The sequence below is a fragment of the Protopterus annectens genome, chromosome 1.part0, assembly GCF_019279795.1.
Source record: "Protopterus annectens isolate FY-2018-M chromosome 1.part0, PAN1.0, whole genome shotgun sequence".
Taxonomy (NCBI): Eukaryota; Metazoa; Chordata; order Ceratodontiformes; family Protopteridae; genus Protopterus; species Protopterus annectens.
Window position 1 is genome coordinate 43,770,421 of NC_056725.1, and position 26,904 is coordinate 43,797,324.

Genomic DNA, 26,904 nt, shown 5'->3' on the forward strand with positions numbered 1-26,904 from the left:
GTCATGCAGGATGCTATCCTTAGGCTCCACGAATGGCCTGGTGTGTTTCCATGCTTGTATTGCTGTCAGTGTAGGTCCACATCAGATTGGTATTGCTGTCACTGTAGTATTTCATGCCACCTGACAGGTTATGCCAGTACTGGGTTCAGAGTGCTTAGTCCACAGTTTGGCCATGTGTTTCCATCTCATACATGTGTTGTACATCTATGGGTAGGGGATAGGGTTGACTGTGTACATGTGGCAGCTGTGATATTACTACATGACACACATATTCCACAACTGTACCATAGAGGTGACTGACAACTGTCCTTTGCACATGCTACCATAGTATTGAGATTGCATTGGTGATTAACAGCACATAGGGCCAATGGTGAACAAGATACATAGGTCCATACAGGGATGTCTGCCCAGGGCATGTATCCACCTAGCCAGAATATGTGTGTGGCTTTCAACATGCATTGTAAATCTGTCTTGCTATGCCCTTTTCCAAGGTTAGTATACTGTGCCTCTGTCTCACAGTGACACATAAGTGATACCCAGGGTAACCCTACAATGTCACATCCAGTCATTAATATCACTCTTGAAGATAGTCACTGAGTCACTCTGCCGAACCTCTATTGGGATAATATTCCAGAATGAAGGGAGCCTCTGAGTTATGAATGTGCCCCTCCAGCATGTCCTATGTATATCACTCCTGAGGTTCAAGTCTTTCCAGCGTGTATCCTGATGGGATCTGGATATTCTGAGGTGCAGCATGGCCATTAAGTGAGGGTTTGACATGGCTTTATATGTCAGGCACAGATTGCCTATGAAGAGGCAGTATGCCACTGAGTAGAGCTGCTGTTTCTTTAACCAGTCAGTATGTGGCATCTGTTTGAGCCCTTTGATCCTCTTGTTGAGGTACGTATGTGGTCTTTCCAGTTGCTGCAGGTGTCTGGTAAGGTGCATGCTGACAGGGTCATTATAGTCAATTATGGGCATGATGAGGGATGAGTAAAGGGGCACAATGTCCTCCCCGATCTACATGTGGATCCCATCATGATGATGTGGCCCATATAAAATGTTTTCCTAACCACTTTGTCCATGTTGTTGTCAAATGGTAGAATGCTATCAACCTGTGTACCCCAAGGTCCATAATTCCTTCGTCTGCACTGGATTAACACATATGTGGTACTTTGTGGTCACTTTGTGTTTGACAAAGGGGATGACTATATGCTTTTTGTCATTCACCTTGAGGCCATGGCTGTGGCACAAGTCGTGTGTTTGCAAGAGGCCCTTTTGGAGGATGCGTGTGTTAGCTGGAGAGTTGATTATGGCGTCCAGTTTGCAGTCATCTGCGACTTGCTCAGCCACAGTACTTCCATGTTGGCCTGTACCTATGATAAATATATAATGAACATGACAGCTCCCAGGGCTGAGCCTTGTGGGACACCACTTGTACCTGGTTGGAGGCTGACATGGCTCCAGCAATTCTAACCATGTGTGTTCTGCCCTTGAGCCACTGTGCAATATCCATAGTGACATAGGGGTTAATATGTACACTGGTGAGCTTCCATAGAATGCACAAGTGGGGTATTGTATCAAGGCTTATGCAAGGTCCAGGTAGGCTGTGTAGACCTCCTTCCCCTTGACAGTGGCCTTGGTGACTGTTTCAAAGAAATCAAACAGGTTTGAGAGGCAGGATCTGACATTAACAAAGCCAAACTGTGTATGGTGACATGTCTGTAGGTCCCCAATATCTATATATGTGAGGTTCATGATGATCCTTGCCATAGCTTTGCAGACCAAGCTAGTCAGACATATGGGGCGAATAGTGTCCAGGATCCGTTAAGGCACCACCTGAATGTAGAGGGACCACTGTTGCTGTACGCCACTCTTTGGCCACATATCGTGTAGTAAGGCTGGGATTGAACAGTAGTGTTATGTCTGGGTGTAGCTCTTCTTGTGGTTCATGTAGGACACAGCCTGGGACACTGTCTGGTCCCATTGATGCAGTGTTTATTGCTTTGGGAAGGGCATCTCTTACCTGAGCATCTCTGATGTCAGGGGGCACTCTGCTGCGAGACATATTTGCCCTTTTGGTGTGGTGGGGGGGAGAAGGCAGCAGTGAACCTGTCCACTAGGATGATGGTAATGTCTGTGTGTTTTGTATTTCGTGTGACATCTTGGATTACCTCTGAGCATATCTGGGTATTACCACCCAGTTTCCTAACATAACTACAGAAAGCCTTGTGATTATCCTCAGTGGCTTGTGGAATCTTCTCTCAAAGATGGCCTTAGACAATCGTATGGGTGCTTGTAGTTGTCTTCCAATACTCATCAGTGATGCCTTCACATTTTGGGAGTTAGTTGTATCATGTAGTGGCTTCATCCTTCTATTGTATAGTTTGTTTATGGCTGGTGTCCGGCACACAGGACGTCTGCCTTTGGAGGATTGGGTCATGCTTTCATATGTGGTTGCATGATCCATGCATTCCTGAATGTGTCCATAGAATGCCTTTATACAGGTATCTGCAGTCTGGTCCATATTTTCAACAGGCCTGGGGCCTTTGAAGGTTTCCACATCATTTATGAGGGGTGTGAACATGCTTGACATGAGCTGTTGACTGATGTCCCACCCTCCAGACTGAGCAAGGTGAGGGTCACATTTAGCTACCTGTCGGGTGATAGAATGTGCCACATAACACAGGCACACAGGTCACTCCACAGCAAGTACAACTATGAGGCAGTCATTGTCCATGCTGGTGCAAACAACCTGAGACGTACCTCCCTGGACCACATGGAAAGAGACACAGAGGAGCTCTTACAGCACCCTCTCAAACTCAGGACTCCCACACAGCCTTCATGCTTACACAGGAGAGTATAGATTTCTCTGCAAACACCATCATACTGGGTGACGTCAGCTACCCAAACATAGACTGTGAACATTGCACAAGCCAGAATACCCAAGCTCTAGGGTTCCCATAGATCAGACATTCTTTAGCTATGGAACAGGTAATCAACCTTCCCACAAGAGGGGCAGATATACTAGACCTGATCATCACAAACATGAGTACAAAATGCTCACCACTGGAAGTATATCCCTCATTGTTGCAATCGAACCATATATTAATCACACTGGAGTACTGGATCTCCCACATATGCAAACCTTGAACACATCGATGTGTGTGTGGGAAATGCCCCTATTAGCAACTGTGACAGTACAGTACAGGATGCAGATCCCCCTTTTTAAACACTGATGATGTCAAGACTCTATAACTACATTACCTGAATTAAAATCCTCCAGTAATTCGTATAGCGTGCTCCGCTAATGCGTCTTTCTCCAGTGTCATAACATAGGTAGGGGTTTGTATCCTGCAAAGGGAATGTATGTGTGTTAGTATGAGTGGGGTTTATGTGTGTGCACTATGCTGGGAGGGATAAGTGCCTTTTGCCAACTGGGAGAACACACTACAGGGTGCACATCCCTCCTCCTACACACAGATGATGTCAGCACCCTCTAAGTACAGCATTAGAAAGGATTTCTCCCACTAATGCAAATAGCACACTCTGCTAATGTGTCTGCTTCTACTGTCATAACACAGTTAGGTATGGGTTTGAATCTTGCAAATGGAAAGTATATGTTTTACTGTGGGTGGGGTTAGTGTGTGTGCACAATGATGAGGGTGGGATGTGGCTTTTGCCAAATGGGGCTATGCACTGCAGGGTGCACATTTCCCTTAACAAGCAGTGATGTTGACAGCACTCTATACAAACAAAAATACAAAAGAGAAGGTGGTGGTACCAATAACACATGTAAGGTAACACTTCTTCAAGTAATGTCCACAAAACGAAGTAGGATAAATGAACAATTCTTTTACTCTATACAAACAACATGACAACAGACAACTGCCCGTACTCAGTATAGTGTTACATGCTACTGTAACACGCACATGTACCAGAATATACCTAGATAGTGTTTTGAAGCCTGAATGTGGCAAGTGTGTGGATGTGTGATGTGTCTGTGTGTGCATTTCCGTATGGGAAACATGTTTGATGTGGCAATCAGGGTACCACAGTACCTGATGCACATTACACCTTTGAACTGATGAGCTTGCCTGCACCCTGTGAGTACAGGTAGAGAGGAGGAAATCAGTAGTAAACAACATAGTGCACTTCTCATATGTGTACCTGTCATGTATCGACAGCTACTCATGTAGGGTAATAAATAATGGGAATGGCAGGTGAGCGTGTGCATGTGTGGGGGTAGCAGGGTGTGTATAAATGCATGTGTGACAGAACAGATACATATAGCTGAATCTACATAACAGCACATGATGCGCATTCCCATAGTCAATGTTAGCATGTGATGGTGTGCAGCTGGTACACTTTGGTAAGTAGTATGGGTGCAGATAACAATTGAGGACATTCATACAGTTACTGCATCAGGACTGCTGGGATATACATACAATCATAGTGGAACAGTGAACAGTTACCAACATGTTACTACTTATACACATCTATGTAGTCACCCTGTGCATCAGCAACGTGTTTACCTTTTCCTGCACCAATGTTGTAGTATGCAGGAGGTGGCACAGTATCATCATATGCACAGGGTGTAGGTTAGGTATGCCCAAGCCAGCCACTGGTAACACCAATTGACATGTGTGTGTATGTGTGTTTGTGAGGGGCAGCAGTACAGGATGGACCGGTGTTGGTGCAGTGTGTGTGTGTGTATGTGTTTGCCCTAGGTGTTAGATTTCTGCATGTGTGTAAGCACGCACACAGTCCCACATAATGGCTGCCATGTACAGGGTTTTGTGGACAGCCACAGACTGCACCTGTCAGGTCATCCAGATCAGTGTCTGTGGGCACGGACACGGTACCTGTGCCTGGCAGGAGTGCTACGGGCCGTATCCAGTACTAACCCAGACTGGGTACTGTCATCGGAAGCAGGGGTGTGTTGACTGGACACAGTTCCCTATTGGGACTGTCCAGAGCCACGTCCACGTGGTCTCCCTGGGCGTCCTGATGACAGCACAGACCCAGCATTGCTGGGGCTGGTGCTGGCACTTGAGGTGTGTGAGTGGGCCTGTTGTCGTCCACGGCCACTGCCAGCTGGTGCTGTTGCTGGCATAGGGCCACATCGACGTCGCAAATGCACACCATCGCCCTGGCCCATGGACATCTGGTTGTGGAGCAGCTGTTGTATGTCCCCACAACGTCTGTCAACGACATCTGTGAAGTTACGGATAGCATTCGCAACGTCACGCATGCCGTCTGTCATGGCTGTGTGACATGCTCTCAGCTCCCTCAAACCCTGTCTGGTGTACCTTTCCATACGTGCCTGTGCCTGCATAACAGTCTGAAACATAGTGGAGGTTGACATACCTCCTTGGGCACGTTGGCCAGAGGCAGTACGGCCACGGATGCCCCCACGAGAACCCATGGGCGACTGTCTGCGTGGTACCATTGGAGGACCCTGCTCATGGCTGCCTTGTGGGGATGCATGTACCACAGGTACCACATTACCCTGATCTATGCCCACTGCATACTGTCCATCACCTAGGGACAATGGTGACAAAGGATGTAACGGCAGGATGACTGTGCGCATTGATGGGGTTGACAGCTGTGCACTGTCAAGTGGCTGACCAATGACGGACCCAGACACACCTTCCTGCACCATTACAGACATTTCATCATCATCAGTACCTGGGGCATAAGATTCAGGTTCCCTGCTGCAGGTCACCAGAGCAGCACCAGAACCTACGGGAGGAAAACAGGGAACACAGATTACAGTCTCAACACATATTTGACAGAGATGCACTTCAATACTAATGCACACATTCAGAAATGGACACATGCACTCATGGACACAAACACACATGCACACATGGGCACAGGCACACTCGCACACATGCACACCCCACAGTAAACACACACATCAGTACTGTGTTACACTACTCATAATATTGTTAAACTGTGTATTACAGGTATTATTAAACACACTCACCAGCATGTATACTACAGAGTTACACTACTCTTACTAGTATTATAAATTGTTTTTCAGGTAATGTTAAACACACTCACCAGCATGTATGGCCTGCCTCGTTGCTAGATGGGAGGGACCTGGAAGTATGAAGAGAGTAATGTCAGTGGGCACAAGTGTGCCATTTGTTTTGCACATGATACAGTACAGTAGTACACTAGTTCCCTTATACACATCAGCTGCTCATAATGTCTGTATCACACATTCACAATTACATATCATGATGACAGATACATACCACATGCACACCTTATGTGTGCATGAAGTAACAGTGTACAGAACAGTCATATGTACATACCAGGAGTTAACTCTAATCTCACCCTTACCTCTCTTCAAACAACAACTCAAACTGTACTTCCAAAACCACTGGCTTTGTTCTTGTAGTACTCCAGGCTAACGCCCCTCTCCCCACCCTCTCTTTACCTTTAACCCCTCATTGTGCATAAAAACTAGCTTCTACCCTGTTTCTTTCCCCTTGATGTCCTTCTATGCTCTGACCTACTTCTCCCATCCCTCCCACCTCCTCTTGACTGTCTTCCTTCTTTTCCTCACTTCCCTTCTTGACTCCTGCCTCTTCCCTATTATTTTATCTTTCATACTCCTTCTACTTCTCTACCCTTCTGAGCTTTAACTATATGGCTTTTGCCTTATTGCATAACCGTTATGTTTTAGGTAGAATTGCTTTGAAACTGACAGTACATTGTGTATGACTTTAAACTGTTTGAGTTCCTTAAATGTATGTTGATTTAATTAACAAGCTGGTGTATATTTCTATTATGTTGGATGTCTGTATTAACAACTTGTCTGTCTGCCTTTATTATGTTATGTGTGGAGCTTTTCTCCCCAGGCCTCTACTGAAAATGGACATATATCCAGCTAGACTATCTCGGTCAACAAATGTAAAAGTAATAACAATAAATAAATATGGCATCTTACCTGCACGCTCGGTGTCTTGCTGCTGTGTGGATCCAACCTCCATCATGATGCATGACTGTTGCTGTTGTTGTTCTGGGGCTGGATCCACAACACTTAGCAGTAGCCCCTCCTGTCTGGTGAGGGGGATGTGGCCACCCCCCCACCTGTGGCAACCTGTTGCCTGCGGATATCTGCAGCACGCTGGTGGACATTTCTAATCAAATCACTGCAGTGATGCCTCACCTGCTCATATGTCCTATCATGCATGCCAACATCATTTATCCTGCTAACAAGATTTTGCCACAGTGCAGACCTCTCCTGCTGATTCTGGGTGGTGCGTGAGAACAGGATGGCATAGTCACGCACCAGGCTCTGGTGGATCACTTCATCCTCTGCAGCAGAATATGTGGGGTTCCTTTTTGGAGCCATGTTCCCCTGGAAAGGTACACAAACAGGTTATCCGCATAGTATCTCAGCAATACATGGTACACATTCTATACAGGGAGTATTAAATTGTACTTATTACTGCTTGGTTGTAACTTGATTAAAGTGTAGCTATCATTCTAAGTCATTTGGACTAAGCACTTGGCCTTCAGACCAGTTGTTTTACATTAGGGAGGTTTGTGGCAAGCACTGTGGTGGCAGGACACATATCTTTCATCCTTTGAAGTTGGGAACTGCTGATTGAGAGCCCAGTGTTCAAGTGTATTAGTTCTGGTATAGGCAGTTGGCCTTCAGGCCAGTTATTTAACATTAACAAGGTTTGTGGTCTGCACTCTTGTGTGACAATAGGCTGTACTCTGCCATTCATAGCTGGGAACATCTCGTTTCAGGTTTATAGTGCCTGCATATTTGAGCTGTATCTTACTGACATTGGTACACCTTGTTTGCTGTAGCAAACACTACATCCAGGCCTCCTGAATCTAGCTTTGTTTATATGCTTGTTATTTGTTAGCTTGTTATTTCACTGGTACGCTACTTCCACATAATACACAGCTTCTCAACACTTCTGTGACTCACTACTGATATCTGCATTGCTTACTGTACGTATTTCCATGTTACACATGACAGCAAGTGACTGCTTGTCATTGTTGCATTTACTTAATTGTGACACATTGCACTTAGGTTACTTGGCACTTGCTCACTGAAGCTATTATATCAGTCAGCAGTAGTAGGTAATATCAGTACACCCTCACTCCCCACTGGACCTTGTTTTCAATTATTACGGAATTCACAATAGTATTCTAGCATGTCCAAAGGTCAGTTGTCAGTCTCCTCCCCAGTCCAGCTGGTGAGTGTGGTAATCCAGAGACAATGTTAGAACAGCTGCATGTACACAGACAACCCCCCCCTCCTCCTAACAACAAATTCAAACTCATGTGAGTGATGCAACCATATACCAAACTGGAGGCTAGGCTCTCTCTACTCAATACTGCCATAACCAGTCAGGTGGAGAAGGAAACCACACTCACTACACTTCCAATCTCACATAGACCTACCACGACAGCAGAACTAACACATGATCACACATGAACATACTCGTAGGCTCGGACTACAGGTCTGCCTATGCAGCAGAGACCTCCTAAGCAGACACTCAAGCAACCACTACCACAGAAACAAACACGTGCAACACATATCACACAAAGCCAATGTGCTGAACACTCACAGCCATTAACAGTAAACAACACACCTCATACACCTGTACTAGGTGCCTCTATCATCAGGCACACTGACATCATGTTCACCAGGCTTAACGAGATGACGGTCACAGTGTGCAGCCTGTCGGGCACTACGACCCACCACATAACACAAACACTCAAGTAACTCCAAGGCAAGTACAGGTATGACTCAGTCAATGTCCATGCTGGTGTGAATGACCTGACACATACCTCCCTGGACTACATGACATGAGACAGTAAGGAGCTCTCTGAGCATGTAGCCCAAGACAGTATGACCCTGACCTTGAGTAGCATCTTACCCTCACCAAGAACGATGCCACAATATCAAGGCACGATGAGCCCTTCCAACAATTGACTGACATACTGGTGTCATTCACAGGTGTACCAATGCCTGTCATCTTGGGGTGGTATGCTTTGCTAGGGACAGCTTGCATCTGTCACCCCTGGCCTATTGGATTTTGACGGAGGCTCTTGCTACACCCATAGTGCCTGTATTAGGCAAGGCTCATAAGGCAAACCCACATCCATTCGTATCACAAAGGATGAGGAAGTAAGAGTGATGCTACTCAACACCAGAAGTCTAGACCTTAGGATACACGCACTCAAAACCCTACTTAGCATTATGGACATCGATATCTGTGCAGTAACATAAACCTGTTTCAGGTTTCCCAGGAGCACACCAGCAGTACCAAGTTATAGCTGTTACCATTCTTGTCGGCCCCAACACTTGAACAAAGGAGGGGGAGTATCAATATTCAACGCAGATTCCCACACCTCCACATTGGTGGCAAAGTACCACATAGGTGTTAGGCCATTGAGTACAGAAGACGTAATTGGGGACCTGGGGAACAAACATGATAGCAGTCTGTCATTTGTCAACCACATAGCCAACGTGGATTGAAAGACATGTTATATAGCCCAGCTAATCATGAGGGATTCACATGTATGGCAGGGGAGGTCATTGTGCCTCTTTACTCATCCATCATCAGGCCTATAACTGCGTACAATGCACCTTTTGGGATGCACCTAACCAGACACCTACAGCAACTGGTAAAGGACAACAGTACCTCATCAAGAGGATGAAATGGCTCAAACAGATGTCATATGCTGCCCAGTTAAAGGAAATCTAGCTGGACTCAGTGGCATACTGCCTGTTCAGAGGCAATCTGTGCCTGCCATATACAGCCATGTCCAACCCAGAAGTAATGAACATGCTGCACCTCAGGAAATCAGAGTCCCATACAGCCACATGCTCAGGAGACCTGAACCTCAGCACTGACATAAATAGGACATGCTGGAGGGGCATATTCCTAACCAAGAGGCTCCCTTCACTCTGTAATGAACTCACACTACAGGTTAGGCAGAGTCCCTCATTGACTCTCTTCCATAAGAATCTGGATGAGTGGATGGAGATCATAGTTGTACCCCAGGTATCACTTCTATGTCACTGTTAGACAGAGGCACAGTATACTAACGTTGGACAAGGGCATAGCAGCATAAATTGTAATTGGGTGGCGAAAGACAAACACATTCTACTAGGCTTATCAATGCCCTAGGGCAAATAGCCTATTATGAACCTATGAACCTATATGTACTGCTATAGTACTTCTGCCATATGTTGCATGTGTGTGTGTTGTGGGGGATGCACAGGTAATGGCCAGATATTTCTGCACAGGCGACACATCTGAAACACTCTGGGTGTTCATCCCTACATACTGGATGTGTGTTGCCATCCAACCGTGTGATGTGGACACACATTACTCAGCCTGGATAAACATATCCCAACAACACCACAAGCACAGTACACTACCTTGCTATGTATGCATGTAATTACACAGTTATTCACTAGTTATGACTATGATGCTATCCATGCAGCCCATTGGGCCAGTGGAAGCCACAACACACACTGCTGGCCCCTTTGCATATGCTTACCACAGACATCCCACATACTGCATGTACTGTGCACACACATATCTAACCCAGAACGTATGCACACCACTTATTTATCCTGTCCAGTGGACTACAGATACAGGCACATTGTATAACAATGGCAGGAGGCTACTGCAGCACAGGGCAGATTCACATGAAGGCAAGGCATCTGTGGTCATCAGTGTTAAGATGCTTCACATTCACCAAATGCACAGATATTGGCAACATTGTTGCAGACAGTTTAGGTGCAGGTACCCCCCCCCCCATTCTCCTACACATGTGGTATTAGTTATCACAGATGACTGTAACCTCCCTATCCTCTCACATGTCCAGGTGAGGGCCACCCTCAACATTGCAGAACACATAGCATCACTGTTACGAAATGGTATCCCTGGATGTGTGCTACGTTCACCCCTGGAGGACATAGCACCACGTGACAGACTGATATTAATCCCTGGCCATACTACAGGATATGTACCTGAACAGTGCCATACATACACAGTGGTCCCACACCAATGAGGAGTAACCTCTACTGACCCTGGTAACTACTGCATCATATGCACAACTGGCCTTGTGTTCTAAGCTATGGAAGTTTTAAGTATGGGCAACATGTACAGCAATATTACATATGTATATATTTCAGGACTATGTACACACAACCTATCTCATGGACATACCTATATATAGTGAACTATGATACATTTGGAGGTGTCACAGTAAACACAGTATTAACCTGCTACTTTGCAATACCTGTGTTTGTGGCAGCTGTTGCTGTGTCAGTGGTGCTGCTTGCTGTTTGCTGTTTGCTGCTGCTGCTGCTGGTTTTGCTGCTGGCTGTATATTTTTTTTATTTCTCTCTCTGTCTCTCTCTCTCTTTCTCAGTAGGTTTGTGCAATGACTGTATTGCATGTGTGGAGTGTGGGTACTGGATGCTTTTGTAGGTATCTGCATAGGTCCATGTGATGGCCTCTGCACCAATTGTAAGGCAGCATTGGCTAATTGCATACAGCCAGTTGTGTACTGATTGCATGTCTCACTGTGATTTCAGGACAGTGCTATAAAAGGGTATGTGAGATAGGCGTTGCCCTTTCAGATTGTAAGGGCGTGGACCATGCTGGTATGCTGTTGGAAAATGTTCTGTGAGTGTGAAGGTTAGTACATCTCTCATGCTTCATGCTGTGTTGTGAATTCAGGTTGCTGCATTTCTCTCACCTGTTCCCTGTAGTGAGTGTGTATGCATACTGACGCCTACGACTATATTTCATATGTATTGCTATATATACATATGTGTACATATACATACTTTCATATATGTACATTAGCTGACAATATTGGGTACAAGCTAACAATTTGCAGGGCTGTTTCTGTTAACACTACACTAGTATGGGAATCCAGTAATTGGGACAGTAAAAGTCTGCCTGACATGCTTTGGGTAGTACACATACTATATTGCCTTTATCTTCATTTCTACTATTACATGTTCCACTTATTTTAGCACTATATTCCTATATGAGAGTCATGGCTTATTGGTAGGTCATACAGACTAGTGTTACAATGGTCTTGTGGTAGGGCCTACTAGTATGCTTATATTTTGCTTTCAAATTGAGTATAGGGCCTATCAATCAGAGTGCTAGGGGCACCTTTAAGCAGTTAAAGGGGTTAGTAGGTCTCACAAGAGTCAGGCTGTGTTGCAGATTCTGGTTGCTGCATTTATCTTCACTGTTTCCTGTAATGAGTGTGTATGGATACTGACACCTACCACTATATTTCATATGTATTAATATATATATATATATATATATATATATATATATATATATATATATATATACATATATATGTATGTATGTGTACATATACATACTTTCATATATGTACATTACCTTACATTATTATGTACAAGCTAATAATTAGCAGGGCTGTTACTGTTAACACTAAACTAGTATGGGAATACAGTCATTCAGGCATTACAAATCTACCTGACATGCTTTGGGTAGTACACATCCTATATTACCTATATATTGATTCCTACTATTACATGTAAAATTTATTTCAGCACTATGTTCTTGTATGAGAGTTATGGCTTAGTGGTAGGTCATACAGACTAGTGTTACCAAGGGGCTTGGAACTGACAGTAGGAATTATTTTCTTTCAAACTGAGTTTAGGACCTGGCAATCAAAGTGCTGAAGGCACCTTTACGCAGTTAAAATGGTTATTAAGTCTCACAGGAGTCAGGCTGTGTTGTAGATTGTGGTTGCTGCATTTATTTTCACTGTTTCTTGTAGTAAGTGTGTGTGAATACTGACACCTACCACTATATTTCACATGTATTAATATATTTATATATATATATATATATATATATATATATATATATATATATATATATATATATATATACATATGTGTACATATAATACTTTCATATATGAACATTACCTCACATTATTATGTACAAGCTAATGATTAGCAGGGCTGTTTCCGTGAACACTAAACTAGTGTGGGAATCCAGTAATTCAGGCATTAAAATCTACCTGACATGCTTTGGGTAGTACACATCCTATATTACCTTTCTATTGATTCCTAGTATTACATGTTATATTTATTTTAGCACTATGTTCTTGTATGAGAGTCATGGCTTAGTGGTAAGTCATATAGTCTAGTATTACCAGCGTCCTGGGTTCAAGACTGACAGTGGGAATTTATTTTTCTTTCGAAATGTGTACAAGACCCGTCAATCAAAAGTGCCAAAGGCACTTTTAAGCATTTAAAACCAGGTCTGCGCTCGTTTGCGCGGACCTCACGCATGCCCACCGCCGATTAGCTTGTGGGAGCGTCGCGCAAACGGTGTGCGCTGGGTTACACCTTAATTGGCTAGTAACACACATGTTAACCATAGCGCAGCTGGTTGCACACAGTTTGAGCCTGTTAAACCAGTCCTTAGCTATGGGCAAGCTGTTTGCAGTTTGTGAAACACTACTTAGCTACGGGCACTCGGTCTCACTGCAGTTTAGCTATCAGTACATTTCTAAAGATTTTTCTTATTGTATTACTTGCAAATATATGCTCCATTTCATTCCATTTTACAAAAGAAAATGCTTTTACATTTGTACAATACTGTCTGGGGCCTTTTTAGTGCTTATTTACAAAAAAAAAGGTTGTTGTGTGGGCTCGAACCTTGCCTGCCTGCTCTCAAGCCGACAACTCTACCGCTATGCTATTACTTCTTGGCTTACTTTGCATATTTAGTTCTTATATCCTTTTCCACTTATTGCTAACTGCAGTTGCGCTAGTGGCACACGAGCGCACACAGTAGCAAACATTTACGGGATTTAAAAAAAAATAAAACAGTTTTTATTTTCATTTTACAACATCTGTTCACTTTTTACATTGCTGGTCTGTGGGGGCATGTGTTGTGTAGTGTGGTTATTCACATTTCCATGGCTTCCCTCGTGGCTGTTTACTTTCAGCCATTCTAGACTTCTGGGGGCGTGTCTACAGACACGCCCCCTACTCTCTTACACGGACCGTGTAAGAGTTACAGTGTGATTCAGCATGCCTCATGCACCTCATGCATATGCATGACATGCTGACATCACACCGTTTAACTGCAGCCTCCGTGTAAGAGTTATAACTCTTACACTGAGGCTTCCTGAATCCTGCCCAATCACACTTACTGACAAACCTTTTGTGCGTGGGCGCACAAAGACATGCACACACCCCTCTTACTTGTCCATCCATGGTCGGCAGCACAGAATAATCTTCTTGTAATCAGAGATGTAAAAAACAAGCCTGTGTGACCATCATGCTCGGACACATTGCAACCAGATGCAAATAGTGTTCTTAAAGAAGAACACCCTTAAAAAATACATAATTTTTCTTTTTTTTTTTTTTTTTTTTTCTGACTTAAAATAATTAATCCCCCAGCCAGCGGGCTCCCACCAAGCGACTGCCTTGATCGTCTAATACTTGGTCTGGATCTGCAATGGACATGGAAAAAATAACAGGAAATAACATTTGAAAAGTCAAAAATGTTGCTATAAAATGCTGATATGTTTGGTAATTTTTATTTGTTTGAAATAATGGGCTTCTTCAAAATACAAATTATGAAGGTGCCAGAAGCACAGTTTTAGTTTATTAAAGATGATGTTTGCTCATTTGAGATCTGCAGCCTGCTTCAGCTAACTGCCTTTCTATCTATCTATCTATCTATCTATCTATCTATCTATCTATCTATCTATCTATCCGTTTCTACTTGGTTAACCAGAATAATCTGACTCCTTTTCAGCAGAGTTAAAAGAAGAAACTCTCCACAGATAATATTACAAAATAATATGACATTTACAGTAAAAATTCAGAATAAAATATTGTGCTTTAGGGACAAAAACATTGGAATGAACACATAATGTAATACATTTTATTAGACCAACACATGTTTTGCAGTTACTAGAGCTTTTGAGCTTTCATGAACCCTTATTCAGGAGTTAAGTTACTGGATTTTAGATGCAGTGCTTAAAAATCCACTTGTGTCGGGAAAGAAAAAAACCATCAGCAGCTCAGTGTGTGTGTGTGTGTGTGTGTGTGTGTGTGTGTGTGTGTGTGTGTGTGTGTGTGTGTGTGTGTGTGTGTGAAAGTGCGAGAGGGAGACGGAAATGTAGAAGGCATTTTATATTAAAATTAATGTTCATTTAGTGAAGGTAACACAGAGAGATTGCTGTGAGAATACTTAGAAAATAAATCTCAAAACTAGAATTGGCTAGGTTGATCAGTTAATAGCAAATAAGGAAAACAAGAAGTTATAGTTTGCAAGTTGTTAGTCTGTCTAAACAAGCAACTTTTGTGAGGTAAACATTTTGGTTAACAGTAAATATGAATTAGCAATAATATCCAGTTCACAATGATGAGAAAAGTGTACAGACTACCAAGACAATAAGGGCTAGAATGTAGGGGTGTTGTATGCAGTTTATACACTATATATCTGTGGTTTATTTGACTGAAAGAAGGAATGAGCGAGAGAAAGAAGTTTTTACATCAGGCTAAGGTTCTGAAGAACAGCAGAATTTGAGAAAGCTTTGCTATATTGTTAAAACAATCTGAACATTAAGGCCTTACAGATGGTTATGTTTATGGTTACTACTGTCCTGAACAAAATATTGTCTTATGTGAAAGTAACTAGTCTTTTGTGATGAGTAAAACACAGGTGCTAAAACACAGACCCCAGTAATCTTAACAGATACTGTTAATATTCTGAAATAGTCAACATTTTGGATTCAGAATAAATTAATCATAAACCATAGACTACAAGAAAAAGAAAAGAAAAAAAAACATGTTGTTCTTCAGTATAACTAATTTATATCCATTGTTAGTTGCTCAATAGGAAAAGTTATGTACTATAGTGTCCCAAATAGCTGATAACGTGATAATATTACAAATGAAGCCAAGGTGACCATTGACAAAGGGGTTCTTTTACTTTCATCTGAATTCACACACCACTGCTGACTATTCCCATTAGCCTGCCATTTCATAACTTCTGCACAAAAAAGATAATATAATTATATTACATTTAAGAAACCAAGCTGGCTACCAGTTTGAAAGATCTTCTCATCATATATATGTTAATGTACCAAATGGTCTGATTTCATCACCAAAGATGTCTGTATCAAATTCTGACAACACAGAATACTAGAGCCCTTGGGTTATCAGCACCTGTTGACACTTCCTCCAATATACCGTACTGTTCACTTCAACCATTGTCCAAGACCTTTTCAGTCAAGACAACTATGATATGGTAGTTGTCCTACTCTTCATCCACTGCTATAAGGAAATTATCTACTCTGTACCCATTTATCATCCAACTAAAACAGCTTCTCAAGGACAAAGAGTGTATACGTATTGCTATAGTTACAAATAATTCATCCATGTCCTAACTAGACAATATTCTGGGTCCATACTAGGAAGAATTCATGGTAGTGTCTTGAAGGAATTTTGAAGTATTATCTTTATATCCATGTATGTATGTATGTATGTATGTATCTGTCTATCATCTATAAATATGTCTGCCCATCTATCTTACTAAAAATGAAACATTTGGTTTCCAAAACGGCACCATTATGTGTTCTCCCAGTTTAAAAAATTGTACAGTACCGAGTTATGTAAATTGTCATTAGGCGACTAAATAATACAACTTAACAGTAGCAGTATTCTGGTTTAAACTATAACTCCAAGTATATGCTGTAAAGAATGCTTATATTCATTTTTTTCAGAAAAATATTACTTTACCTAATTAGCTTAATATTTTTTTCGGAGGATTAGACAGTAGTATGATTGTCAGTGATGGAATACAAATTGTTTCGTCATTCCTAAATCTCTAGAAAGAGATTTGCTTGCTACACTTACTGACTGCTCACTGTCCATGGTATACCAACATGTTCATCATCTTAGACTTTAATACTTTTTTAATTATATAATTTAATTATGTAACAAACTGCACTCATGTATACAGTATATGCATGTAAAAGTATGACGAAGATGAATGGCAGCACATCAAAACAGCACGGGTGAGGACTATAGAACATGTATGCGGCCAAGCCAGGTATGGCAATAAGGTACATAAAGAATGCTGGTGGTGGAATGCAGTAGTCCAAAAAGTCATCAAAATAAAGAAAGAGTGCAGGAAAAAGTGGGCCAAGAAGGAATACTAGTTGGCTAACAAACAGATAAACAGAGGAGTTGCAATAGCAAAAAAAAGGCATCAGAATCACTCTAACAGCCTCTGGAAAGTGACTTGGTAGGTAGATGGCACAGAAAGAAAGATAAGATAGTTAGACACCATTTGCAAGGGATACCAGCAAAAACAGCCTCACCAGTCTGCAGGAAATCAAAAGCAGATGGAAGGGCTACTTCTTGTAGCTTCTGAATGAAGAAAACCCCACAGAAGTTGTACTGCCCAGGCACAGCTTATGATGGAAGAAGAGGAGGAGTCCACCCTAAAAGAAGTAAGAACAGCGCAAAGTAAAATAAAGTCAGAGAAAGCAGCAGGCTCAGATGAGGTCAAGCCAGATATGATCAAGGCGTTGGATGAGAAAATGCAGAAATGGCTCCTGAGGGTACCCATTGCAGTAAGGAGATGACTGAAGAGTAAGCAAACTAGTACCAGTATACAAAAGCAAAAGAAGCAGTCCCAACTGTGGGCAGTACAAACTGTTCTCACACTACATGAAAGTTCTGGAGAGGGTGGTTCATAAATGAATACATCAAGTAGTAGGAAGTAAGATGGGATTTATGCAATCTGAATTCAGATCAGGATCCAGCACAACCAACCTGATATTTGCAGTGACACAGATAATTCAGGTGAACTGGGCACCCCTAAACTTGGAGAAAGTATATGAAAAGGTCCTAAGAAAGATGATTTGGGTAGTCCTGAGGTTGCTTGAAGTCCTGGAATCATTGTTAGAATAAATGCAGGCTATGTACAAGGATCCAGTTACTCATGTGCTAAGTCTTCAATCTCAACAAAGGGTTACTAGTGGGAGAAGGTGTGCATCAGGGTTCAGCTCTCAGCCCACTGTTGTTCATAGTGGTGATGGACTACATTAGCAAATGGGTGTGAAGAGACAGATCATCAATGTCACTGTGTGCAGACCATGTGGCATTACAGACAGAATCTGAGCAAGAACTTCAGCAAAGGATACAGGAGAGGATTGCAAAATGGAAGACACATGGGATTAAACTAAGTACAGATAAGACAGCAGTAATGACAGCAAATGGGAGAAATCAGAAAAGTTGAGAATTGAGATGGACAGTATTCCTAATGTCAATAAGGTTGTCAGTGGTACACACACTACACCTATCATGCAGAATTCAAAGCAGACATATAGACCCACATATGTTGAGGCACTTACATGTAACCTTCTTAAGCCACAAATACCGTAACAAATACTCTCAGCAGCCCCAAATGCACTCTTTCAAAAGAACGCCCACATTAACACACAGAGCTACACCTCTAAGTCTATAAGGCAAGTCACCACACAATCCAACATCCCAGTCATTGGAGACTCCATCGTGAGACATACTGATGTCCCTCTCACCAGGCTGAGTAAGGAGAAAGTTACAGTCAGTTGCTTATCGGGGACTAGGATCTGCCACATTACACATGCACTCAGGTCACTGGACCACAATTACCAATATGACTTAGTCATAAGTCCATGTGGGAGTAAATAACCTGAGACGTACCTCCCTAGACGATATGAAGAGAGACATCATGGAGCTCTCAGAATACGTGTCTCAGGCTGGTATGAACTGAGCATCTCCATGGATGATACCACAATATGAACAGAAGATGAATGACTTTAATAATTGGCTTAGTTTCTGGTGACATTCTAAGGGGGTGCAATATTTGTCAGCATGGAAGGAGATGGTCAACAGACCATGCGGCTTTGCCAGGGATGGTCTGCACCTCTACCCTCTAGGCTTTCGAATATTAGCTAAAACATCATCTTCCCCCATAGTGCCTTTTTTAGGCAATGCAAAACTGTAAGTAGTTCCAACAGAGCAAATCATAACCAAGAAAATCTAAGGGCATTACTGCTCAGTGCTAGGACTCTAAACAAAAACTCCAATCCCTAAAAAGCTCTCTTTACCTTGGAGAATGTTGATGTCTGTGCAGCCACTAAGACATGGTTTAAAGCTGCCGAGAGCACACCAACAGTGCAAGGTTATAATGCCTCCACACATTTAGACCGGCTACTACATAGACAGAGACTAAAGGTAGAGGTCTCTCTAGTTACATTAAAAATAACTATACTTTAAGGCTGATCAAACAGGATAATGCACTTAAGCTGTTCCATGTTCAAATCACCATAGGTAAAATCCAATACAACTTCCTTGCAAGCTATAGGTCCCACTCTATGACCCAGGAAACCCATACCATGTATTTAAACTTATTAGAAACACTAACTATCCAACTCAATACCTTATTCATGGGTGACTTTAATTACCCCACAATTAACTGGGAATCCTATACAACACCAAATGTACATGCACAGAGATTCCTGGATTTTGTTAATACAAACTCCCTGGACCAGATAGTCAATACCCCAACCGGGGTGCAACCGTACTGGATCTGGTCCTCAATAATATGGGAGATTGTTGCACACCCCCTACTGTAATGCCTTCCTTGGTAAGGTCAGACCATAAATTGGTCTCCTTTGAAGTAAAAGTAAAACCTGGACCTCCAGCTAAACCGGGAATATTCAGGAAGTATTCTAAGGCTAACCTCCTGTATTAAGTGAGAACCTGGCAAAATTTCAAGCCCCCATAAACCCTGAGAACACTTATCCCTATGCAAAACTGTTCACAGAAACCCTGTATAAGCATGTTAATAGCTGCTTAGAGGCAGCTGTACCCACCAGGAAGTACAGAACTAACTCAAAAAACAAACCACCCTGGTGGAATCACAAAATCAATCAGCTGTATAAAAGGAGGAAGAAAATCTTGGCAAAAATGAGGAGGTGGAGCACCCAGCAGGATAAAATCACTCTCATTAAGCTAAAGAAACAACTCAGAGAACAAATAAAACCTACCACAGCCAAACTTGAGGTAAGTTTGGCCTCCCAGGCCAAGGACAACCACAAAGCATTCTTTAGCTATGTCCAGAGCCTCAAAGGCAATACACAGTTGTGTGCAGAGCTCATTGTAAATGGAGTCACCTATACTAAGCCAGAAGATATAGCAAACCTCCTCCTGGCTGATAAATTCAGCTCCAACTTTACTCCTCTCTCCCACTCAACCTTCCCTCAGGAAATATCATCAAATATAACTCCCCCTACTATGACTAGGGAACAGGTCCTTAATGCTCTTTATAAGACCAAGAACACTGCCATCAATGGGCCCAAATAATATCCCAGGATGCCTTCTAAATAGCATGAAACATGAGCTATCAGGGCCTCTGGAATTACTATTTAACTGGAACTGCCAAACAGGCTTCGTACCTCATGAATGGAGAAAGGCAACAGTCATCCCTCTGCACAAAGGTGGGCCAGCTACAGACCCTGGAAACTACAGACCCACAAGTCTCACTAATCTTATATGTAAAGCCATGGAAAGAATAATCATGGAGATGATCAATAGAGATAAAGTAAACCTCCTGTCACTGGAGCCAACCCAGTCTGGATTTGCCAAGGGCAGATCATGCCTACTCAACCTGGTGGACTTCTTTGAGAAGGTTACCAAAGCAATGGATGAGGGCAAAATCATTCACACTGCCTACCTTGACCTGGGCAAGGCATTTGACACAATACCCCACTCGGCATTGTTGACAAACTCAAGAGGTTACGTACAAACCTGTATGTCACCCAATAGATAGCCAACTGGCTCACAGACAGGACCCAGGAAGCTAGAATTGGGGAGTCCACCTCTACAAAGAGGCCAGTCACAAGTGGAGTCCCTCAGGGATCAGTCCTTGGACTGCTCCTTTTTGGCATTTACTTCTCAAAAGTCAAGGCCAATGTCAGTGGTCTCTGGATGACTAAATTTGCAGATGACTGCAAATTAGGAGTTATCATTGAATTTCACACTGACACAAATGTTCTCCAGGAGGAGCTGACAAAAACTGGTGTCAGAACCATGGACTAAAACTAAAGGGCAAGAAATGTATAATAGTCTCATTTGAGAAGTAATCCATCCCTGGTAACTATCATATTGACAACACATCCCTTAGAGTTGACCCAGAATCAGGGACATAGGGACACACATGGATAGCAATCTAGCCTTTGATCATCACATGTCTACAGTGGTGAGAAAATCATTCTATTTTGCACAACTTATAAACAAGGTTATGGCATCTAAGTCCATGGAAGTCATTGTTCCACTGTATTCGACATTCATCAGACCTATCATTGAGTACAATGCCCCCTTTGGCATGTACCTAACCAGGCATATCCAACGACTGGAACATTCACAGAGGTTCCTCACTAAAAGAATACAGGGTGTAAATAATATGTCCTGTGCTGACCACCTCAAGGCCCTATCCCTGTATTCTGTCTTCTACAGGCTTTTGAAGGAAGATCTATGCCTGACATACAGGGCATTGTCAGACCCCACTCTGATGGACCTCCTGCATATCCTCAAAACAAACAGCACCAGAATTACCTGTTCTAAAGACGTAAGCCTTGTCTGTGATATAAATAGGACCTGCTGGAGAGATAGGTATGTATCCCAGAGACTACTCCATCTATGGAACAAGCTTCTCTATCCATGTGAAGCAGAGTTTCTTCCTAACCCAATTCAAGTGCAACTTGGCCAACTGGATGGGAAACTGGAAATTCATCCCTGGTTTGGCACCTATGTCTCTAATGGACGCAGGTAACCTGTCAATCATTCATCTCCCAGGCTCATGCTTCCAATTATCAAGGTTATCAGAACTTGTCAGAGATTTGGGATGCATGGCTAGGCTTAAAAAGGCCCTTGTGGTCATTAGCCTAGTAAACAACTTCTTCTTTTGGCTTTTTCCCAGTTAGGGGTCACCACAGCGGATCACCTGTCCACTCATGATTGGCAGTGGAGTTTTTACAGTGTTGAGTTGCCAGCCTGGCGCCCAACCTTCCACAGAAGGCACACACATGTACGCACTCATGCCTAGGGCCAATTTAAAGTGTCCAAGTCACCTACAGTATGTGATGCAAGTCAATATAGATGGCTTAATTATGCTGAGGGTGCACAAGCCAATGAATACATCACCACATCTACAGTATACAAAGTGTGCTTTACTCCAATTTTCCACTTGCAGCTGAAACTGAAGGGAACATTTATCTGTGTGCAGGATGAACCTATAAACCTATGAACATGTTTCAGTAAGAGATTCATTACTGAACCTGTGATGAAAGTAGCAACAGCAGACATGTATTTCTTCTTTCTAAATGTAATTACCTACACCTCTGAATAGACCCAGATCTAAATTTCAGCCTCTACTTAGATAATGTAAAAAAGATTAACCTAATATTATTATGGGACAACAAAATCTCACCCATCCTCACTAAGGTCTCCAGAATACCAATAGGAGAAGGCATCTTAGTTTTCCAACTAGAATATGGTTTTCCCTTAGCATAATCCTCAAAAAGAAACTCCCCACTCATTCACTCACCAATGAAATATATACATTCCTTACTCTGTCACCAAAACAGGAGAACCACTTAGAGTACAAAAAGCAAACAGGCTCCCACTCAAACAAAGGGCCAAGCTCCTCTTGACAAAGGGCCAAGCTCCGCTTGTGCTCACAACTGTTCAAACTGCTACAAAACCAAAGCTTCTCCCCACTAGCAGCCAAGCTAATGCACAAATTGCCATTCTACAACCTCAGAAATCTATACCATTCAGCATCATTTTCAGCCCCCAGAAAAAATATCCAATGCAGATATATCACTTGTTCTCTACACTGGGCCCTAAATTCTGGGAATGTTTCCTTTCCCATTTTGAAGAAACACACTGCTGACCAAAGTGCTTTGCACAGTTGAAAGCTCATCTTTAGAAAACGGCTACATGCAAGTTTTATACCTCCAACCATATTATATAACTCTGCCATGATCTATTCTAGACTGCATACTACCCTTCCAAATCATTGCATCTATAACCCAAACATTCCATAGACTATTCAAGGGTCTCTACAACTCTGTTGTATATTATTGTATATGTGTGTCCATCCGTGTTTGTATATACATTTGTAATCTTAAACATTTGCTTGTATTTCTTACTTTTTGTTTACACCTTTTTGTTCATCGCTGTAGTTATGAAATATAATACTCTAGTAATATATTCCCACCTGTACTGAAAATCAAATCGGTCATGTATGATCAGTGCTCTACTTAACAAATTCAAATAAAAGAAAAATAAATAAGGATGCATGTGTGCATGTGTGTAATTAGAAAATTGGTTTTTGAATGCCTTATAAGTATCTTATTACTATTTTTCTAGTGCCTGTGTGTGTGTGTGTGTGTGTGTGTGTGTGTGTGTGTGTGTGTGTGTGTGTGTGTGTGTGTGTGTGCGTGTGTGTGTGTGTGTGTGTGTGTGTGTGTGTGTGTGTGTGTGTGTATGTAACTGAGGGATCATGTTTGTTACCAAAAAATATATATCTCACGACCACAACTAGTTTATGCCTGAAAATAGTTCTTTTTATCTGCTAGTGTTACTTTTGTGTTACTTTCTTCCATCTAGAAATGTACCTGAACTGTTTTCATGGCATACAAGTAAAATCCATCCATGTATCCACAACCCCTTTTCCAATTTTTTTTTGCAAATGGGGTCAGGGTGTCACTTCAACAGTGACTCTCATCTAGAGCCAAAGTTTACACTGACAGGTAGCTACCTTCCACACTACACACTTGCACACACACCTATGGCCAGTTTGGAGTGTCCAGTCCACCTACTGAATGTCTTTGGAATGTGGAAAGAAACTGGAGCACCCAGAGGAAATCCATGCAAACACAGCAGGACATGCAGACTCAAGACAGAAGGCACATCAGCCAAGAATCAAACCAGGGAACTACTTGCTGTGAGGTGACAACACTATGTGTTGCACCACTGTGCTATCATATATGTAGTTTAATAATCTTCTTAGGAATATGTGCCTTACTTGCCTCCTTCAGGCCCAGAAATATTCATTTCTATCATCCACAAGTTTGTGTCTGTTCTGACTACTGTTGTGCACACAGTATAGATATCAAACTAAGTCTGCCAGGTAACACATACTCTTTTTACAGAACAACATAAAACTTGGAAAGCTGCTATCACAGTCAAAGAGAAAAGTAGTACTCATCTCTTCAAATGAGTGCAGTAAGCAAGAACAATTTAAGCATCGCTGTCCCTGTAGGGTTTTTTTTGGTTATCATTTTCAAAGGCTGCTGATCAGAGTGTGGTGTGTAAATCCTGTTGCATCATGTAGGCAAAGATGCCTGGATACTTAGATACTTATGCTCTCTGTGTCACACAGACACACACAGGTAAAGCATTGCCATCCCGCCTTCCCCTCAGACAGAGATTTCTTTTACTTTAACAGCTAAGATTTAGCTACGCAAACTGTTTTTGCTTAATTATTTAATCTCCAAGACCATGCACAATGTATAAATGTACAAATCACTCTTTTTAGGGATAGCACAATAAATCTGTTTAGACTTGCTCAAAGTACAGAGCACAAAAATCTACAAATCATTTCTGTCTTTACTCAGCTACTTTGCTCTTTTAATGACTTTTTTCTTGAATTATATAATCCTTCCCTCCCTTGAAAGCTTTAGAATGAGGTAAAGTGAAAAATATGTGTCTCACTTGGAATTGATCATGTACCTGCAAAATAACATTTGTGTTCTGACTCAAACTGCAAGTTCATATCTTCCACCAGCTGAATCTTGACAGATATGTTTACTTTCTCAGCTATTTGTCAAGGTTCACTTCCTGTCTGTTCACGTTTTTCTTATTTCAGGCAATGATTTAAATTTTCTTCCAGTAGCTAATGCTGCTGTCAGACTAAAGCATAAGACAACTCTCATTAAGACATGAAAATACTTTCATTGGTAAGGCCAAAAAGCCATAAATACCCTAGAGAGTAACTCTTGACCCCATCCACCCTAAACAATTCCTCATCTCTATCAAAACATACTACTCACCTGTCCAGATGGTGCATGCCACAATATATTACTTACCTATTTGCATGGTGCATTCCAAATTCCAGCAGCTTGAGAGAGGCTGCGGCTGTCAAGAAAATATTCCTCACTTCCTACAATTATCCAACATCCCACTGTCACTAAGAAATATTACTGTCATTAAATCCATAACATGCAAACAGCAGCTACCTTCTCTTTTATTAGGTAACATTCAGAGAAGCAGTTTTTGGTAGAACTCGTATTATTGTACATGGGAACTGTTTCAAAAAGGCAAGTCACTCTGGTTATTAAGAGCGCTGCTGTATAAAACTGTCAGTAACAAGCAACACGTCACAGCATATGTAGGGACCTGGATTTATTTCTGAACGTCATTCACGTAATAGGTAAGGAGGTGGCTTGGAGCCAAAACAAGCACGTAGGGTGTGGGTGAAATGTCAGGCTGGGCTGGGCTTTCATCATCTTCTTGACATAATCTCTGAACATGGCTGTGTTCTTGCCAAAAATAGAACAGCAGCATGTTTTTTTTAAGCTATAATGAAAACAACCGGCTTTTCACAGGAAGACTTAACAAGCATCTCAGAGTTTTAAATTAAGGTTTTCAGGTTCAGAGATCAGGAGCTTTGCACTAGCAGAACAACTGTTTTTATAATCTCTGAATTTGTACATGCATGTAGTGTGGGTGTGTGTGCGCTTGTATGCACAAATATGTCCTGTATGATTGTACCTCTAGAACAGCTTCATAGCTCATTTCTAAAGCAGAGAAAAGTTGTTTTACTTGGGTTTTCCACATGTTCTGAGTACAGAGGCTAAGTGACTCTGGACTATTTTTAAGACCAAGTGTTGCATACATCTTTTTTTGCTGTTACTTTGGTGTTCTATTAAACATTTGTACAGCAGAGCCCCTAGACATATAATGTTAATAAGATTTCACATACTAAATATCATATAATCTGACAATATATTTAACATATTCTATAACTGTTTGCTTTAACTTATGCTAAACAGGTATATTGTAAGCTATTTCCATTGCCAGGTGATAGTCTCTGATGCATCTTACCTCTGTCTTAAAGTCTGTCACTTAAAACAGACTAGTGACTGGCATATGGTCCTATAACCAACAAGCAGTTTTTGATTCCAAGGACATGACACCTTTTCTCTTCCCTTTTCTTTCCTGTCCTTTGTGGTGAAACTGTAGCTGATGATGTGTAGTAATTCGGGGAAAAGGAGATTCAGTTTGTAGGCTGCAGGATATTTTCATGTGGAGACTACTGGTTGGGGACAGATGCTTGAACTGCAGCAAATTCACTTTGGGGACAGATGCCTGAACTGCAGCAAATTCACTGTGGGGACAGAAGTATGCAGCACTGCGCCTACAGCTGAAATAGCCAGGTGCAGGCAGAAACAGAATGTTTACCTTACAAACAAGAGGTATAGGGCTTGATTCTCACCAAAGGAAATTTGCAGGGCTTAAAATGACTCATGAGAGCAGTTAGCCTAGGACTTAGATATGAACCAGTGAAGCTTAGAGAGTCCAGGCAGTATGCCAAACACACATCAGGATGCCTGGTGGGAATGTTATTGTCAGGAAAATGCATTGTCCAAGTAGTAATGTAAAGGGAGGTGATAGATGTAAACTTGGTGTACAGTGCTTATGTAACTACAACTTGTAAAAGGTTGCAACAGTGTGCAGGAAATCCTGTCCAT

The 26,904-nt window shown here is 42.0% G+C and overlaps 1 protein-coding gene across 4 annotated transcripts in view; it reads right to left on the reverse strand.

The window, feature by feature from the left end:
• The window catches only part of LOC122810216 (kinesin light chain 1-like), a 2,247,025-nt gene extending 2,221,497 nt beyond the window's left edge, over positions 1-25,528 (reverse strand). For all 4 annotated transcript variants that reach the window (XM_044081914.1, XM_044081987.1, XM_044081756.1 and 1 more), the window contains exon 1: positions 25,240-25,528. The gene's annotated coding sequence lies outside the window, so the exon portion shown is untranslated. The remainder of the gene's footprint in view (positions 1-25,239) is intronic.
• Positions 25,529-26,904: the final 1,376 nt, after the last annotated feature.